Source organism: Myodes glareolus, chromosome 2, assembly GCF_982192425.1.
Source record: "Myodes glareolus chromosome 2, mMyoGla1.1, whole genome shotgun sequence".
Lineage (NCBI taxonomy): Eukaryota > Metazoa > Chordata > Mammalia > Rodentia > Cricetidae > Myodes > Myodes glareolus.
The window spans coordinates 77,506,107-77,526,039 of record NC_142027.1 but is presented as its reverse complement, the minus strand read 5'-3'; the positions used below and the strand labels follow the sequence as shown (position 1 = coordinate 77,526,039).

Sequence of the window (19,933 nt, the reverse complement as noted above, 5' to 3'; positions counted from 1 at the left end):
GCCCATTCCTTAACTTTCTGAAATTCCAGGCTCATGACTGAGGTACCAGCTGGAGCCATGTTTATTGCCACAACTCTATAGCATTTCAAGGTCCTTGCCAGCAATCAAGATGCAACAGTGTGTGACCCGTCCAGCAGGCCAGGTTATTTATGGGTCTCGAGGGGGCATCACCTGAAAATAATGGGGGGCGAAAGGGAAAGGAAGCCAAGCGCGTAAAGAAAGACAAAGTCAGTCTGAGATGCGTCAAGGCTCCGTTTATTGCAGGCACAGTTTCATTTTTATAAGGCAGTTCTTGCAGGGAGGGGGTGAGGGCAGAGGGGAATGGAAAACTACCAAGCCCCAGGTGCCCAGGTCAAAGAGGAAGTAACTGTCTGGCTTCTATAATCTATATGGCACATCTTGCGGTCACATTGCTGTGAAAACTATGCCACAGCTGTCTGCACTTTTCTGCAGCAGACTGGTTATGTAACAAAGGTGTGAAAATATGAAGGAGGTGTGAAAAGTTGGCCAGCTCCTCTGGCTTGGGGGTCTTTTGGTCCCTCACATCTCCCCCTCTCTTTAATAATAAAAGGCCAATTGGGATTTAGGATCTAGGTGCTAGTACTTGACCCGAGACTGACGATAGTTTAGTGCCGAAGCAGACCCAAAATTGGTCTGAGCCTAAGCTGGTGCAATGGGAGCAAGCCCTCAGCGTGCAAGGCCTCAAGACATAGGGGCTCTGCTGTTCAGTGGCTGTCGTCAAAGTCTCAACATGAGAGAGACTGAGCCTGTTAGAAGAGTGATGCTAGACCTTTACCCGTCTTTGGGTCATCCTCCCCATTGGGACCCCTTGTCTTAGGTGGGCCTAGGCTTAGACAATTCTTCCGTCACTGACTTTCCAGCCTTCTACTCACTGGGTATGCAAATTTAAGGCACCATGGGGATAGATCTGACATGACCGAATTTTAAAAATTTTTCCAAAATTTCCACCTTGGACCTGGGTTAGGGGGTGTTGTAAATCTAAGAAGGGAATGGGGGAAGGATTGAGGAGGGGGAAGGGAATTTTCTGGCAGTCGATCAGCAATCGCGGGCTGCATTTCAATTGCAGGAGCGGGCGGCATCTCAGCACAGGAAGTTTCTTCTTCAACCACCACTTGGTGATAATGAACCTCAGCAGGCTTTAAGGCAGAATCTATTAAAGACTTAATAAAACGGGTTAAGCGATTAAAGGCCCAAGGCCCAAAAGAAAGAAGGATAGCAAAAACAACCAGGGGAGCTATAATAGTGGGGAGCAAGGTTGACAGCCAGGGAGAACCCTGCAGCCAGGAGGAAAACCAGGACTTTTGGCCATCAAGCCGTTCGAACTCCTTTTCACGTTGATCCAACCTGTCTTTCAAAATTTCCATAGATTCCCTAACAACGCCAGTCTGATCAGCGTAAAAACAGCAGTCTTCTCGCAGGGCTGCACATAGGCCGCCCTCCTTTAAAAACACAAGGTCTAGCCCACGCCTGTTTTGCAGGACTACCTCAGAGAGCGAGGTAAGAGAGCTCTCTAGAGCCGCAATAGATTTTTGAATGGCTCTGAGGTCTGTTGTCATTGCTCTTTGCAACTCCTGTAGCCGACTAGTTTGCAACAGGGCACTCGTCCCAGTCCCTATTCCCGCAACAATGCCGCCAAATCCTATTAGAGCTGCAATTGTCATGGTCAGGGGTTCTCTTTTTATTCTATGAGACAATTGTGCCAAGAAAACATCATCTGAATAATATTTTACAGTGGGCCAAAGCTGTATCAAAACACAAAACTCTCCTGAAATCTTAAAGCTATTGGCAAATACACATGGTGTCAGGCCAGTATTACAAGCCCAATAAGTCCCTTCAGGGGGCACAAGATAATATTGTCCTTTATGGGGAAAAATGGTTTTGCTTCAATATGCAGAGAAATCCTGAGGAACTTTACCCAAACAATATCCTGATCCTGTAACTTTAGACAAGGTAAGTCGATTTGAAGTGGCTCTACATCTTGGCGGGGGCAAAATCTGATTGGATACATTGGCAATAATAGCAATCCCTTCATAATAGGGGGGTTCTGCAGACAGGCACAACCAGCAATCTTTTGTTAAATTAGAATTAGACATATTAAGTGCTGAATAAGATCCTCGAATTAAATTAAACAATCTATCAATTGTTTTAGGGGCTAAATCGGAAGAAATGGTTGTCTGTATGGGGTTCCTAAATTTTACTAAAACACAATAATCATAATTTAGCACAGCAGTCAAAACACAAGGGGTTAAACCGGTGCCACATACCCAATATGCTCCTGGAGGAACAACTAGGTAATAGGATTTACCAGGTATTTTATCAATGGTACTGCATAGGGCTTGGTGAATTAAAGGAACATTCCCTACACAAAGTCCTTTTCCGGAAATTTCAGACAAGGCCACTCCAGGATAGGAGGGGGAGAGGCAATCAAGGGGCTTTGAGGTATACACAGAATATTTGCCCATTATAGCCATCCCTTTATAATGGGAAGGTCTGGAAGGAGGGAGACTGGGCAAAAAGGAGGACTGAGGCAAGGGGGTGGTAAAGCGTGAAATCTGAGTAGGCTTAGGACTGGTTAAATGTGAACTCTGAGCAGGCTTAGGGTGTCGCACACCATATCTCCTTTGTTCTGGGAGGACAGGGTTAGGCCCCACAGGTGTGGAAGAAAGCGCCTCTCTCAATAATTAAATCATAAAAGTGGCAGCAGGATGGAAAAAAAGGAATCTTTAATATCAATAATGACTTTAACATAGCCCCGAGGAATGGCCACTGGTGTGGGCATCCCCGGTTGTAGGGCTCCCACAGGTACCATGGTTTTATTAACCTCCCTGAAGTCCTGGAGGAGCCTCCATTTTTCTGACTTCTTTTTAATTACAAATATGGGAGTATTCCATGGGGAGGTGGATGATTCAAGGTGTCCTTGATCTAGCTGTTCCTGCACCAACAGTAGGGCTGCCTGAACCTTTTCTAGAGAAAGGGGCCATTGATCTATCCATACTGGATCATCGGATTTCCAGGTTATTTTCTCAGCATGGAGTGCAGGGGGAGCGGTGGCCCTCAGGAAAAAGAATGAACAGGGGCAGCAGATTCTCGATCCTCTCCGAGGCCTCGTCTATCCATCTTTTGTTTTGGGGTGATGGGCTCTTTTATTCCCTGTTCCTCCTTTCCTAGTCCCTTTCCTGGTAGATATCCTGTTTTTAGCATTATTTTTGTAACAGTCTCATTAGGGCTCATCATAATGACCCCCATCTGGGTTAATATGTCCCTTCCCCATAAATTAATGGGCAGTCCTCCCACCACAAAGGGTGTGACACTCCCTGTATTGCCTTCCTTATCTCTCCATTGCAAGACTTTAGAGCTCTGAAGGGTATCTTGGCTTTGTCCTATACCCTGTAAATGAGTGGCTGTGGCCTGTAAGGGCCAATTCTGTGGCCAATGGGCTTTAGATAAGACAGTAACGTCTGCCCCGGAATCCAGCAAACCGAGGAAAGGTTTCTCATCAAGCCACAATTGTAAAGTGGGTCTGGTTTCTATTAATTTTTGGACCCAATACACATTTGAAGATCCTGGTTGAGACTGGCCTCGAATCTGTGAGGCAGAAGGGAAATTCCCACAAAGGGGAAGAGGAAGGGCTTGTGCTATATGCTGTCCCTGCGATATCAAAAGGGGTCCATCAGGGGCTGATACCAGGATTTTTATTTCACCTTGATAATCATTGTCTACTATGGTGGGCGTTACTAAAAGTCCCTGCAGGGAGCTTGAGGCCCGCCCTATAATCAGAAAAAACATGCCTGGGGGTGGGGGACCATGGATCCCGGTATCCAATATGACTGTTCCCTCCTCTGGTGTTAAAATCCGGGTGGAGGAGGAACAGAGGTCCAATCCTGCACTCCCTGCTGTCGCTCTGCAGAGGCTTGAGGTGGAGGAGGGTTGATGAATGGATTGTGGTATCCGGCCTGCATTTGTGTGGTCTGCTGTGGGGGATGGTAGGGGCCCCGCAGGGGGGCCCCTTGCCCGTTTCCCTGAACCGCAGGAACCTGCTGTGAAGGGGGATAAAAACTCCGCAAGGGAGCTCCCTGTCCGTTCCCCTGAATCGCAGGAAAAAGCTGTCCTGTGGCATCGTACTTAGAGCGACATTCCTTCGCCCAATGATTCCCCCGTTTACAACGTGGGCATAGCCCAGGTACAGTCGGCTTAGGCAAATTGAATGCTTGCGGAGGGTCTGCGCTGTTAGTTCCCTCAACGCAATTTCTAGCAAAATGTCCAGGCTTCCCGCACTTAAAACAGGATTTGGGAGAAACCTGTCTTGCGGCCGCAGGGTTGAGCGCTGCGCCCACGGCCAAACTGATGGACTTTAAAAGTTTATGCTCAAAGGAGTCAACATCATTGCAAAGCCTAATCATGCCATGAAGATCAATCGCTTTCATTTTTCCCCTCAACGCAGCCTTACAAGCCGAGTTAGCATTCTCAAATGCAAGCTGTTTTACAATCACATCATCAGTGCCGTTTTCTCCCAAAATTCTTTCTGCAGCTTCCAAAAGTCTGGCCACAAATTGTGCATACGGCTCACTGGTTCCTTGAACGATCTTAGCAAGGGAAGTACCTACAGAGTTAGAGGGAGGAATGGCTCGCCAGGCAGCCAAAGCAGCTTGTGTGAGCTGGTTAAGCAGCCCTAAGGGCAGCGCTTGTTGTTTACTTTCAGCTGCATACCTCCCTCGACCCGTCAGTTTATCCAAGGTCCATGAGGCTGTAGCTGCATTTTGTTTGTTAACATCAGCCTGGGCTTCCAGTTTTTCAACCAGCTCAGCTTTCCAGGTTAGATATTGGGCACGGGAGAGGACTGACTGAGCAACTTTTGTCCATTCAATGGGAATAAGATTCCCCCCTTGCCCCAACCCTTCAAGCATAGACAATGTGAATGGAGCTGCAGGGCCATAATTTTTAACTGCAGAATGCAGCTCTTTCAAATGTTTCAGTTTGAGGGTCTTAACAATGCGAGAACCACCTGTTGGAATGTCTTCCGTGCTTCCTCCTCCCCTTCAGACTGAGACTCTTCCCCATCCTGTCCATCCTCAATGTCTGAGGTGGAAGATTCTGCCTGGGTGTCAGGGGCTGTTCCCCGAGATCTAGTCATCACCGGGAAGGTGAGACGATGTTTAATAGGAGCAGAGCGAGTCTTGGGGGGACGGGCTTTAGCAGCTCTAGTCTGGGGAGGCTTAGCTGGAGATTCCTGTGATGTAGAGGATGGTAATGATGGTGTCAGTAGATCAACCTGCAAGGTCTGAATCTGAGTAATCAAATCCTTAAGTTCTTTCTGCAGGGAAATAACGCCTCTCAACTGGGTTATTTGGCTGGCAAGGGACCGTTTGGTGGCCAGTAGGCTGTCTACACCAGGAGTTTGAGGGGGCAAGGCTGACTGAATCTGACAGTTATGGAGGGGCACATAAGGAGGAGGCTGGGACCATCTAGGTCTCTGGGAAGTACCCCTTCCCTCCTGAGTCCTTGTAGGAGCTACAATAGATGCGTTATGTCTGCCCCTCTCATAGGTAACTGTTTCTCCCTCCAGGTCAATCTCATCACCAGAGTCCAACCAATCATTGTTTCTATCCTCAGGAATTACTGGATACAGGGCGGGCGGAGGGAAAATGGGGGGTGCAGAGGGTTTGTCAATCAGCGGTGGATGAAGTTGTCTATCTCCGACCCTCTCGTCCACCAGAGAGGAAGCCGAAGAACCAGGTCCCTCTCTCCTAGGCGAGAAAGACGGAGCCACCTCTCCAAGTAAGGTCGCCGATTCTGACTCCTGCCTACCAGAAATAAAATCCTCATAAAGGGCCAAGAGATGGGATGCTTGCCCTTCCTTTCCTGAATCCTTAAGAATATCTCTAATTATACCATAAAAACTGAAAAATGATTCAGGGACCTCTTCACCATTCCTTAAACGATCATTAATTTCTTTACCTACCTTTTTCCATGTCAGGGGATGAATGTCTGGCCCATGTACAATCAACCAAGGGCACTTCTCTTCCAAGTAACAGAAGAAGTTCAAAAGGTCCTTTTTCTTTACCCTTATTCCCCTTTCCCGAAGACTGCTCTTTATCTCTCTCATAAAGAGGGCCTCTTTAGAAGCCGACTTCCCCATTTTTAACTCGGACAGCCGAACTTACCTCAAGACGTAGCACGGGTGATGCAGGACGTCTCTACCGTTGATGCTCTGGAGCCTTTCTTTCTAAATGGGGGCTGTCCGGCGACCACCGTCCCTCGAGCCCCACGTTGGGCGCCACTTGACCCGTCCAGCAGGCCAGGTTATTTATGGGTCTCGAGGGGGCATCACCTGAAAATAATGGGGGGCGAAAGGGAAAGGAAGCCAAGCGCGTAAAGAAAGACAAAGTCAGTCTGAGATGCGTCAAGGCTCCGTTTATTGCAGGCACAGTTTCATTTTTATAAGGCAGTTCTTGCAGGGAGGGGGTGAGGGCAGAGGGGAATGGAAAACTACCAAGCCCCAGGTGCCCAGGTCAAAGAGGAAGTAACTGTCTGGCTTCTATAATCTATATGGCACATCTTGCGGTCACATTGCTGTGAAAACTATGCCACAGCTGTCTGCACTTTTCTGCAGCAGACTGGTTATGTAACAAAGGTGTGAAAATATGAAGGAGGTGTGAAAAGTTGGCCAGCTCCTCTGGCTTGGGGGTCTTTTGGTCCCTCACAAGTGTGTCCACAAACAACACTCAAATGTTCTCTCTGTAGCTGGACCTCCTGCCTCAAAGAGTCAGAGTTTGCACTAGTAGGATGGCTCAGAAAGCCAGCATTTTAAAATGGCACAGCTTTTGTTCCTGTTATCACTGAAAACCAAAAAGCATGAGGTCAGCTTTTATCAACACCATTTAAGTGTTTTGTGGAAGGACCTCTTAAAGAGCTGCAGGGTTTTGCAGCTAAAGCTGAGTCAGGACGCCTCTCTTAAATGAGAGCACTTGCCTCTAGCAAGCAAAGCAGATCCGAGAAATTGCTGCTACCAAGAAGCCATGCTTTACTCTATTATTTTCTGTCTAGAATTATTTCCCAAGCTCTCTCAGGTTTTATGTGGATGCAGTTGTCCACATGTACACCATTTGTTGGAACCCCCCAGTGGGGACTCCCCTGGATACCTGCCATTCCTAACACTTATTACCTAACCATTGTTGATATTAAAGATTGCTTCTTCTCCATCCCATTACATCCAGATGACATGGAGAAGTTTGCATTCTCACTACCCTCAACTAACTTCTGGGACCAGATTGGAGGTTTAAATGGACTATGTTACCCCAAGGGATGGCTAACAGCCCTCCCATGTGCCAGTATTATATGTCACACATATTTTCCTCCTTTAATGGGATGTCCTGATATTTTGTTCTACATTTATATGAATGACTTTATTCTGGGAAGTCTCACTCCAAAGTCTTTGTGACTTTACAGCAAATTGCCTTACCATTCTAAAGGATAACAACTTCATAGTGATGCCAGATAAAATTCAGTCTATCCCTCCCTTTAAAATTTTGGGCTCCATCTTGTCCCTTGATTCAGCTTCCCCAGTCAAATCCCAATTACACATTCAGGATTCCTATACCCTACCTCAGCTCCAAAAGGTCCTAAGAAAAATAAATTGGATGAGGCCATGGATATCTGTTTCCATGGAACAGTTGACTCCATTGTTTGAACTTTTAAAGGGCCTCAATCTCTCATACCAAATTACTTTATTCTCTCACCATCAACAGATCTTACAACAGGTCCAACAGGCCATGGACACATAGCTCTGCGGAACTTTGATCCTGACCTGCCTGTCTTCCTATATATTTTTCCTGGGGGAAACTTTGTATACCACACTATTATCACAGGAGGGGGAGTCCATTCATTGGGTTCACCTCTTGGTGGGTGGAGTTCCCAGGGTCTATTCCATGACCAATCAGATAGCCAATTGCATCATCAAAGGTAGGGATATTTTGGTCAGGACTTTTGGCACAGAACCTCATTCCCTTATTGTTCCATTTAAAATCACTGATCTCACCTGTCTTCAGAGAAATAATAGTAGAATTTCCATAGGCCTTGATGGATTCCCAGGAAAAATTGATTGCCATTATGGCTTTCACAGATGGATGAGCTCCTTTTCTCAACTGGAGTAGAAGTCCCGTAAGCTTTTTCTATCTCAACCCAACCCCGATTTTCTTACAGTGTTTACCAATGTGTGTGTGTGTGTGTGTGTGTGTGTGCCTGGGGGCCTCCCTTGTTGTATTCCCACCTCTCCTATAGGGGGAAGAGTTGATACCTATAAAGTCAATTTCCCATGAGGTGGAGGGATCTGCACAGTTTAAAGAATTATTTGCCATCATTATGGCATTGGATTTCATACCAGAGCCGTTCGATCTATTCTCTGATAGTCTCTATGTTGTAAACCTTTTGTCCAACCTGGTTGAGTCCCATATTAAACTAGACTCCAACCCTATATCCCTTCTTATGATTCAAGGTTACCTCTTACTTAAACAAAGGATTAATCCCATCTTCCTACAACATCTTAGAGGTCACCAAAACTTACCTGGATTTCTCTCCAGGAGAAATCAGCTGGCTGACCACCTGGCTTCCACACCTCAATGCAATACTGCTATGGAAGCCACACATTTTCACCTTTTGACCCACATTGACCAGAGGTACCTAAAACATAGGTTTCCACAGGTACCAGTTAAAGGCCTCAAAAAATTGTTCAGAATTGTAAGTACTGCCAGCCTTTCCTCCAGGTTCCACCCATCCAAAATGTGGGGAGCAATCCCCGGGGGCTTTGCACCAACTATCTCTGGCAGATTGATGTCACACATTTTTCTCCATTAGGAAAGCTTAAATACGTTTTTCTTTCCATGGATACCTTCTCCCATGCCTGTTGGGCTTTGGCACATGTCAGAGAAATCCAAACATGCCATTAGCCATATGCTTCAATGCTTTGCCACTGTTGGATTACCTAGCCAAATTAAAACAGATAATGGTCCATGCTTTATTAGTAAGGTCTTTGTAGACTTTCTACAAATCTAGAAAATCTCTCATTCCACTGGTATCCCGTATTATCCAAGGGAACAGGCCATCGTGGAAAGGTACAATCAAACACTTGAGTCTCAGTTACAAAGGGGAGTCACTCCCTCCACATGATCAACCAAGAAAGGCCTTATTGACCCTAAATGTTCTAAATTTTTCTAGAGAACATAACCTGTCTCCCTTTCAAAAACATTGGCCTTCATCAGTTACCTACAGTTCTGTCTGGGTCAAACAGAGGGACCCCTTGATTGGAGCCTGGAGAGAACCAGACCTATTCCTCACCGCGGGAAGAGGGTTTGGATATGTCTTCCCCCAAAATAAAAAGAGGCCCATCTGGGTGCCGGCTAGAGATCTTAAATATTTACCTCAACAAGGAAATGATGATAATAATGTTTCCAGGGAGTGTCTCACCCCTGAGGATTGCGTTTCTGCTTCTCCCCCAGAGACAGTCGGGGATGTGGATGCTGCCTCTCGTCCTGACGAAAACCTAGAGGACGCCAGAGCCATCCTGGCCTGTCAGATGGGAGGGCCCTGAGGGTGCTGCTTTCCGAGCCAGCGGCAGACTCCACTCAGCTGGTGACATGGGTGGTGGCGACAACATGGTGTGCACTCGATGGCTGAGGAAATCACCTCCCGAGAAGTTGAGGTACTATGCCTGGAAAAAAACCGCTGGTTTATACTGTGGAGCGGCCAGATAAGGGGCAACCCGGAGGTTCTGTAATACTACAAGAGTGAACACTCCAAGAAACCCCTGTGGATCGTCAACTGAAACTTTCGCGAGCAGGCAGCTTCAGGCCTGACTTTCAACACAAAAGAGCTGCAGGGTGGTTTTGTGTTTGACATCAAGACCAGTGAGTGCACTTTCTACCTGGTGGCCGAGACAGAGGCCGACGTGAGTAAGTGGGTCCACAGCACCTACCAGATCTGTGGCTTCCTGAGCACAGACTCCCTGAGAAACCTTTCTTCAGCCAGTCACAGTTCTCGCTCTTCTGTGGCTGAGTTCAGCAGCCCCAGTCAGCACCTGCTCAGAGAAAGGAAGTCTTCTGCTCCTTCCCACATCCAGCCTGCCTTGTTCACCAGTGTGCCCCCAAGGAGTATCTCTGCCTGCACCAATGCATCAGCTGAAGACAGAAAATGTGAGGAGAGCTGGCTTCTCTCAGAGCGCTCAGCAGAAGAGTGATATGACCTTACAAAAAAGTACCCAGGGCAAGAGACCTGTATTAATGGAGCCAGTCGTCAAGTCCATGTCTTCTTCAGCCTTCCCCAAGCTGACACAATACAGAATTCAAAGACAGTACTGACGACCTCCCCCATAGTCTGGCTTCACACAGCCACACCAAGGGCAGCCTCACAGGGTCCGAGACAGATAATGAGGATGTGGACATCTTTATGACATCCAGCAATACCCTGTTGTTGGGAGTTTGGAGACCTCCTAGTGGACAATATGGATGTTCCAACCATTCCTCTCTCACCCTACCATGCCATGACAGCGACCACGTGGACATCTTTATGACATCCAGCAATACCCTGTTGTTGGGAGTTTGGAGACCTCCTAGTGGACAATATGGATGTTCCAACCATTGCTCTCTCACCCTACCATGCCATGACAGTGACCACTCCTGGAGACTCAGCCATAGCTCCCCCGGGGACCTTTGCCCCCCAAACCAAGTCAGTCAGAAACACCTCCGTGGAGCAGCCCTCAGCAAAGATCTCCAATCATTGAAAATTACAGATCCACAGCTGCTAGCCTTCCCACAATGGACAACAGCCGACTCCACCGAGCTTCTTCCTGTGAGAACTATGAGTACCCAACATGAAGTGGACACAAGTCGGTTGGTCTGCCAAATCTCCAGGTGTTGGGGGCTGTGGACCCAGACCCTGAATTTCCTGTAAACAACTTGTTATGCTTGTAGCTGCTCTGGGCAAAACAACTTGTTTTCTTGTATTTGTAGCTACTCTGAGCATAAGACCCTCAGGAGTTCCTGATGGCAGGGAAGTGGTTTCTGGTGGGTTTGGCTGAGGCATGGCTATCAGTTAAGGATTCATATATAAGTGGCTCTGGTACACAATAAAGGGGGCATTCTGGTTTCAAGGATGATCATGTCTCTGTCTGTGTGTCTCTGTGTGTTTAAATCTCCAGACCCTTGCTCAGCTTGCGAACGGTCCTGGAGTATAGGCTCCGTACTACAGGCATAGTACTGTAGTACACATAGTAGAACGGATGGTGCCATAGGCCAATCACACAGTACCAGCTCTGATGACAATTATGTGCCCATGAACCCAGGTTCTTCTGCCCTGTTGGCTATGGAGCAAGCAAAGGACATTCCCTTGAGCCCAGGGCCCCATCACCTTGACCCATTCGCTGCCCTTCCTGTTCATAGAGGCCCCGGCCAACTAAGTGAGATCTAGCCACCCTCCCCCCCCCCCGTCAATCACAACCTCAAGCCTGACCAGAGAGCACAGCCAACACCCATTGACCTGAGACACAATGTGGCCATCAATGACCGACCTACCCTTCAAGTCATTTTGGTACTGCTGTCCCATCTCCACACAAAGCATCACCAGCACAGACTTGGGAGCTTCATCTCCTGGTTCCCATTGGCACCAACAGCCCAGCTCCAAAAAAGACCACTGGCAGTGGAGATTACCTAGCCCTGGACCTTCAGCCGGCTCCCTGAGCCCTCACCATAAGCCATTCACATCATCTGTCACATCAGATGGGAAGGCAGACTCTGTCCAAGTAGACAAAGAAAAGACACAAGCCCTGCAGAACACCATGCAGGAGTGGACAGATGTGCTGCAGTCCTCAGATCCTTCCAAGCTGTGATGTGGTGGGGGCACTGAACGCAAGGGCCATGAGGCAGCTGCTCAGAGCTGGCTCCTTGTCTTCTCCTCTATCCCTTATTAAAAAGGAAGGGGGAGCCTCCTGCTTTGGCCCATTTGTCTGCTGCTTGGACTCGGAGGGAGGGCTAAGGCTCTGAGCCAGGCTCATGTTTCATGTCTATTCAGTGCTCTCTACCCTCTGCCTCAGGGCCCTTTCTCCACCCCTCGAGGATGCTAACCAGGGTGTGCTGTGTCCCGTCCTGCAGTCCATTGCATCGTTACCTTCGGCTGGACGGGCAGACGCCCCAGAGTGGCCTGGGCCCGGAGGTTGGTGCACAGGCTGCGAGGTCTCTGGGAAAGAACATCCCGCTGCAGGTGTACAGCAGGCTGCACATGGGGTGATTTCATCCCCGAGATGAGACTCGGTGCCCTCTACTCATACTGGGTTCTGCTGGGCTTCGTGCTGGCTGTCACCATCATTCGTGAGGCAGTGGAGGAGATCCGGTGCTATGTGTGTCAGACGAAAAGGTCAGCTCTTGGGAATCTGAGTAGTCATCAGCTATGGTCACCTGCCAGGGCGGGGATGGTGACCCGGTTCCATTCCCAAGGCTGGTCAATCTGGGGTAGCTTGCTCTCCCGAAGTCAAAGGCTCACGGTGCCCTCCGAGTCTGAGTCCGCATTCTGGCCTTCGGTTCTTAAGGGGTGTCATATGACTGAATGTCTTTGTGTTGGGACAGACAGACTCCTGCCCCTGGCATTTCCCTTTCCTGTTTTGTTCTTGAGGTCATTCTTGGTAAAGTCGGCTCACATCATGAAGGACCATAAGCAGCTGTGTACATGAGGTTGTGAAGGTTACTGCATTGTGCCACAATGTGATGCCTGTGTACCAGTTTAATGGTGTGACAGATCAGGAGGAGGATCTGGCGCCTGTGAGCATGTCGGCCCTGCATCCACCCTTTCCAGGATTCCCGCTGCCCCAGGCTTCTCAAGAAGAGGGGATTGCACCTGAGAAGGGCTTCCCTTCACTGGCCTGGGTCCCTGTCACAGCTGGTTCTATCTGGAGCTTGGAGCTGCACAGCAACCTCATCATCGTTGAGTTATCATCGCAGTGATAGAAGAAACCTTTCACACAGCACACACAAGTTCCATAGTCAATGGCGTTCTGGGCCGAGCAAAGGCACTGCTTGCCACAGATCCAGTCTGATCCAGGGGCCTCGGGTGGGTGCATTTCTTACGTTTGCCCTCCCACAGTCCTCACATGGGTGGAGTAGCAGCCGGCTGCAGGTGTGGGACCGTTGAAGGGGTGCCCTGCTGCAGCAGCAAGGAGGTCTCCTCAGGCATCACAGCCCTTGTCTTCCTGAACAGGGGGATTGTAGCTGCTCGGCTTAACGGTTCCCTTGATTTTTTTTCCTTGAAAACCCACACATCCCTCAGCCCCCTGAAGTTCAGAAGGACCCCAGGGCGAGGCAGTTCTTCTTCATAAAAACAAAATGGGGAGATGTTGGGCCTCGTGAGGCCCAGTGTAACTTCCTGAGCCTAACTTGAGTTTGGAGTGGAGTGACTCAGCCTGACCTAGGCTCACCTCTGCCTGCCCACCACTGACGTGGCAGGATATTATTGGCCCTTATTCCTTGCTCCACCTAACCCCACTCTAAGACTCCAGCCCACTACCTCAGCCCTATATAAGTTTCTGCCCTGATACAATAAAGTGAGATCCTGCTTAGACAGACTCCTGGCTCAGTGTGTGTTTCTCCCCAGTGGCCGGGAGGGGGTGTGTGTGTGTGTCTGGGTCATTCTCGACACTCACTATCTCAGCCCCAGGGAGAGATTGGCAGGACGGGCTCTGCCTCAGCCCTATCTGCTGGATGAACAGAGCAGCAACCACATAAAAGCTGTGCAGAGAGGCAGTGATGGGGGCTCAGGGTGAGGGAAACAGGTGGATCCTCAGAGCTCACTGGCCACTGGTCTGGTCTGCTTGAACTCGAGAGACCTTGTCTCAGACGAAATGTGGGTCATGAGAGAAGAAGATGCTTGGGGCTGGAAAGATGGCTCAGCAGTTAAGAGCACTGACTGCTCTTCCAGAGGACCTGGATTCAATTCCCAGCACCCACATAGCAGCTCACAACTGTTTGTAATTCCAGTTTCAGGGGACCCAGCACTCTTACACACAGACATACACATAGGCAAAACCAACGCACATAAAATAAAAATAAATAAATTAAAAAAGAAGAAGACACTCTACATTTTGGTTTTCACACACATGCACAGACATGTGACCCCCCCCCCCCATCAACACCATACAGAAAAACAGGGTTGCCTATAATTCTAGCATTCGGGAAGCTAACGTAAGAGGCCATGAGTTCAAGCCAACCAGGGCTACATGAGGAATATCAGGAGCCTGACTTATATAAGGAGACACTGTCTCAAAATATATACTAATAACTATTATTACTGCTGAAAATAGTTCAGTATTTCTTGGCAGTTCTGTTCCCATTCCTCCAGTCAATCAGGCTTGGGATACAAGGAATACAGTCAAATCATCATGTTTTAGGTTCAGTCAAATAATTCACCTAGGAAATTTGATTTGTTCTTTTTTTCTTCCCAAGTCTTAAGGATACATAAAAGCTCCATGTTGATATATCATCAGGTAAAACACGGTATGAGAACTCAGTAAAAACAATGCAGTAAGCACACATGCAAACATCTGGTCTTGCATCTCCACCTCCACCTCCCCAACTGTCCTCCTCTTCCTTAGTGAGTGGTAGCCTTTCCTAGCTTAATTTATCTCTCCATTTATCTTCATATACCAAATATTTATTTTTCTTCCTTAGATGAAAGGCGGGGCCAGTTATCTACAGTCTGTCTGCTGCCTAATGTTCTTACGTTAGAGGACACCCTGGGTATCACAGTATCTTATAGAGACGATCCCTAGACATTTGCTCAGTTGTTTCCTGCTGCAAGGGTTTTCACTGTCTATCTGTTATTGTCTTCTAAGCAGTTACATTGTTTCCAATCTTGGATGACTACAAACCACACTATGCCCAAGAACCCTTTGCTTACAGCATTGTCTGTCTGTGCCAATAAATCTTCAGCATAGTTTCTAAATGTGGTAGCTTACAAAAAGGAAAATACATAGGCCATTTTAAAATGATGTTTTAGACCACAGACTACAACAGAAACATCTGTCTACAGCTGAGTTTAGTGGTGCATGTCTGTAATTTTAGCATTTAGGAAGAGGTTTTGAGTTTCAGTCCAGCCAGGGCTGTCTCTAAATAAATAAACAGGTGAAAGGAGAACTAAAGAAAATAGATTGTTATATTCTATAATCTTTGAAAGTGACTTTAAAGTCACTTTAGTCTTTTTTGAGAAAGTTGAGGTATAATTTAACTTGTCTATAATACTGCAATAAAGTATGATGTCAGTAGATTTATGATGATGCACACAACCCTGAGACTGTGTTGTGGATTTAGTGTTAATTTGGATTGCCCATAGAGTTCCCCTTTCCTGGCCCACCAAGGAGAATTCGTCTTGACTTGTTCTCATCTCTTGCTCCCTGTCTTACTCAGGGCTACTATTTCTGTAAAGAGACACTATGACCTTGGCAACTCTTATAAGAAAAACATTTAATCAAGGGGCTCGCTTACAGTTTCAGAGGTTCAGCCCATTATCATCGTGGCAGGAGCATGGTGGCATGCAGGCAGACATGGTGCTGGAGGAAGAGCTGAGAACTCTCCATCTTGCAGGCAACAGGAAGTCGACTAACAGACTTGCCAGTGTCCCAAGCATAGGAAACTTCATTGCCCACCTCCACAGTGACACAATTCCTCCAACAAAGTCACACCCCCTCATTGTGCCACTCCCTATGAGATTATGGTGACCAATGACATGCAAACTTCCATACACCTTCAATTTGACATTGCCAGACCAACCCCTAGATTTTTGTAAGACAGATTAAAAGTGACTGGAGTGATTAAGAGCACTGTCTGCTCTTCCAGAGGACCCAGGTTCAATTCTCAGCACCTATGTGACATCTCACAACTGTCTCTAATTCTAGTTTTAGGAATCCAATCCCTTCTTCTGATCTTCAAGGACACCAAGCATACATGTGTTACATAAACATTCATGCAGTCAAATCACTCATACATATAAAAATAAGTCTTTTAACAAAGCAGGGTTAAGAATGAGTCTATGGGACTGGAGAGATGACTGAACTGCTAAGAGCATGCCCTCGTCTTCTAGAGGACCTAAATTTCTTCCCTGGCCACCACATTTGGTGACTCACTGATGCCTGTGACTGCAGCTCCAGGGGACCCTACATGTCTGACTTTTAAAGTCATCTGCACCCATGTGTGCATATCCACACAGAGACACGGGTGCACACCTAATTAAAAATAAAATCAAATCTTTCAAAAGAGGGACTGATTTTATGGTGCAGAGTCACCTAGGGCAGCTAGAGAGGCCTGGAGAGGTCACGTGGTAATAATGGAGGTAGCTAGTAAGCTTCTGCCGGATGCATGAGTTAGGAAGTGGGGGAGGAAAACAGAAACGTGAGCCCTGTGAGTTGTGAGTCTGAACCACCTTGGTCCTTTTTGGGAAAAACTGTACATCAATTATTCTCCAATTACTTTTCGGGTGGCTCTGGTATTACATATGAATCTTAAGGGCAGTGTTATGTGGGCTGTAGCTTCAATAGGACATTCCAATCTTCAAATGGAAACACATAAGGGTTCATGGGTACTGCACTGAGATCTATGTTGTCTGTCGGTAGAGATAGGTTATGCATAAATTAACACGTTTGAATGTCTATGCTCACTGAAGAAATCCACCTTCCTATGAAAGACTCCCGTGGGCGTCTTCCCTCGGGAGAGACCCCATGCCCAAAGATCAGTCGAAAACACGCAGCCGGATGCAAACAGCAAGAGGTTTATTGGGGATACGCAGGTACCTGGGGCGACCAAGTCTCTCGGAGGACTTGCGCGCCTGCAGGTTGGGGGTGAGGGGTTTTTATAGGAGAGCAAAAAGCGAGGTTTACAGAAGCAAGATGCAGGGTGGTAAATTCTTAACCTAAATAACAATGAGGGGACTATTCAGCGGTTTACTGTTTCTCTTATCCTGCCTCCCCCTTTCCTGGCTGGCGACCAGATGTCTGATTGCACAGCCCCTGACTCGTGACGAGCCCCGCTTTATACGTGACTCAGGCCTCGCAATCCTCTCTTTCTTTGTTTTCTATGGCCAGTTCATAAATTCCCTGTTTTGCAGCCAGATAAGGCTGTCCTTGCTCTAACCTCAGGTATCTTTGCTTAGCATTCCGGAGGCCCTGAATTCCGGAGGCCCTTAATTAAGCCTGTTATTTGCTCAGCATTCCGGAGGTCCTGAGCTAGTTATCTGTGAACCTTTGCAAAACGGTATAACTGTGGTTAAATCGAGTTGGGGTCCTTCACCTACACTGGAGGTTCACTTCCTTTAACTATAAGCAGACCTACAAGGCAAGGCTGAGTCGCACCGGATGTTCACTTACGTGCTAATGCTTGGTTCCAAGTCTCGGCAGACAGAATTATAATCATTGGCAAGCGCCCTGGAAAAGAAACAAAGCATAGCAATGGAAATTAAAAAGCCACTTTGAGTGTAGCCACTCACCAAGCAGAATAGCATGGGCAATCAAACCGTGGTCAGACCGCTGCTTTAGTGGGAGGAGCCAGGGCTCTCCAGCCCATGGCCCCAAGGGCTGATGGGAACTCTGCTCCCTGAAGGGAGGCCGCTGTGAGCTCCTTGGTCCTTGTCAGGAGCCTATCAGGAAGAGCTGCTTACAGCATTCTGGGATGTTGTTGCCACTCAGTGTCTCCAGAGCTGTTTTCTTCTGGTCAAGCTCCGTGGAGGAACCCAGCTGCTTTCTGCTCAGCACCGCAGAGTTTGAGTTCCAGATTATTGTGCTGATATTTATCCGTAGACAATACCCTCCTTTTCTGCTCACCACTCTGGTTTCAGTTCCAACTTCTAAAAGTCAGTGTAAAATATCCATGCATTTATCACTCACATCTTCTCAAGAACCAGGGAAGTAGCAAAGAGTAGGAGACTGCCCACCCTGCCACCCAGGGCTTTAGAGGACACGAACTTCTCCAAAGTTACAATCCTAGCAAGCGGCCAGCCTTGCTTGTCACACTCCAAAGTACACATTATGAACCACTGCGCTTCCTGCCAAGTTGTCCCTGGGGATGATGGCTGTTGACTTCAGAGGGCCGCTCCGTTGTCTCTCCTCATTCAGATCCACCCTTCAGGCTGCCAACCAGCAGCCCTCATTAAAACATGGCTGTCAAGTCAGCCAGGCTAGCCACCAAATGCATAAAACCACACAAAACACACCCCGGCCACAGCACTGGGATTTAAGAATGGGAAATTTCTCCACAAATGAGATGTGCAGGGGCTTGCTGTTGGCCAACACTCAATCCGACCTGTCAAACAGCACATCAGAGCCACCGTGGTGACCTACGAAAGTGATCGGCAAGCGCCTCATCCATCCTCCCTGCCTCTTCAGCGGTGTCCTTAGTGAGAAGAAACCGAGGTCGAGTCAAAGCTGGTTTTAGCCTGGAACATGATGTACAACACAGCCCAGCCGATAGTAGAGTTCAGAGGTGGTGAGGTCAGGGAGTTGGGTTCATGAGCAAAAACCGCCCACCCTCCAAGTCCTTGTGCCAGCAGAAACAGGCATAGAAAGAATTAGAAGGATCAAGGAATATTGCAAAATGACCATTGAGCCATTCAGCAAATCACAAATAAATAAATAAATAAATGTTCCAGGGAAGAGGATGAGCTAATAGGTGTTACTGAGAGAACGTGCCCATGCGAGCCCATGAGCCAGTGAGCCAGGAAGGAATGGAATGTTGGCTGGAATTTTAGAGCATGAAAACAGATTTCAGAGAGACAGATGCTGTAGAGGAAACGCTAGGGGAGAGGGAAGCTTAGGCCCGAGACATCAATAATCCTACCCATTATTCTTTACTCCCTCTGCGGATTGTGACTTTACCACAGTTCGGTGCAGTGAAGAGCCGTAACCCCTTCCCACAGTCATCCCCACAGGCAGTAGAAGATGCAGAAGATTCCTTCTTGGTCTGAGTGAGCCTCTCTCTCTCTCTCTCTCTCTCTCTCTCTCTCTCTCTCTCTCTCTCTCTGTCTGTCTCTCCTCACCCCCACCCCCGTGTGTCTCCCTTGCCCTATTTCCCTTCTTCTCCCTTTCAATGCACATAGCCTTGTTAAGGACAGACAAGGTGGAGTGCTTGCTAGGAACTCCTCTTGCTTTGCATTCTGTGCCATGACAGATAGGGTCTGAAGCTGTAGGCCCTGCTAGTCCGCAAGCCTCCTGGGGAAGCTTCTCCCTGCGGCTGCTTCTCTTGCAGCATGTGTGCTCACATCTTACATCAGCATCCCTTTGGTCCTGTGCTCACTTGTTGGAGCTTGTTAAGGAAAGCGAGATGCGCCAGGTGCATGGCAGTGACCGTGAGATCTGGGCAGTCTAAGTGTGCTACCGCGGGGTTTCCTGGAAGCAGCCCCTGAGATGAGGATGCCAGCATGCTGGCGAGTGCCCTGGGGACCTTTCCCCTTGTGAGATGAAGAAGGCAGGGATGGCTGCTCAGAGCTGAAGTGCAGTACATTGCAGTTCAGCCTTAGCTCACGCAGTGGGAAGCAGGGAGATAGCAGCACTTCAGGGCTCCCCTTAGTGGAGCAGAAGGAACAGGCCTTATGTGCTCCACTGGCCACTGGCTTTGGGGGGCTCTGTGAGGGGCAATTCTCAGTGAACCATCAGGGACAGGGAAAGCTCCTGCTGGGAGAGTTGTGGTGGGGTCTGGAGGATCTTGCCTCCAGCTTCCCAGCGGAGGTGAATGCCAGCATAACCTGTCTTCTATAGCCATAGAGCTGCTGGAGTCTGGAATCTGAGGTTCCAGCTTGCCATCAGACCAAGGGAAAACCAGCACACAGGTATAGTGGAACAAGTGTGTTTGCAGTTTGGGCCAGGACTAGGGAGAGAAAAGTTCCAGTTTCTCTTTAT

The 19,933-nt window shown here is 48.1% G+C and overlaps 1 long non-coding RNA gene and 1 pseudogene across 1 annotated transcript; one reads left to right on the top strand and one right to left on the bottom strand.

Moving 5' to 3' along the window:
• Positions 1 to 239: 239 nt before the first annotated feature.
• On the bottom strand, positions 240 to 6,719 carry LOC148123007 (uncharacterized). Its single transcript, XR_015736713.1, has 2 exons — positions 6,183 to 6,719; positions 240 to 5,822 (listed from the first exon to the last, which is right to left on the bottom strand). It is a non-coding gene; the product is annotated as an uncharacterized LOC148123007 (long non-coding RNA).
• Positions 6,720 to 9,518: 2,799 nt separating this feature from the next.
• LOC125413197 (GRB2-associated-binding protein 2-like) lies at positions 9,519 to 11,931 on the top strand (annotated as a pseudogene).
• The last annotated feature ends 8,002 nt before the right edge of the window (positions 11,932 to 19,933 follow it).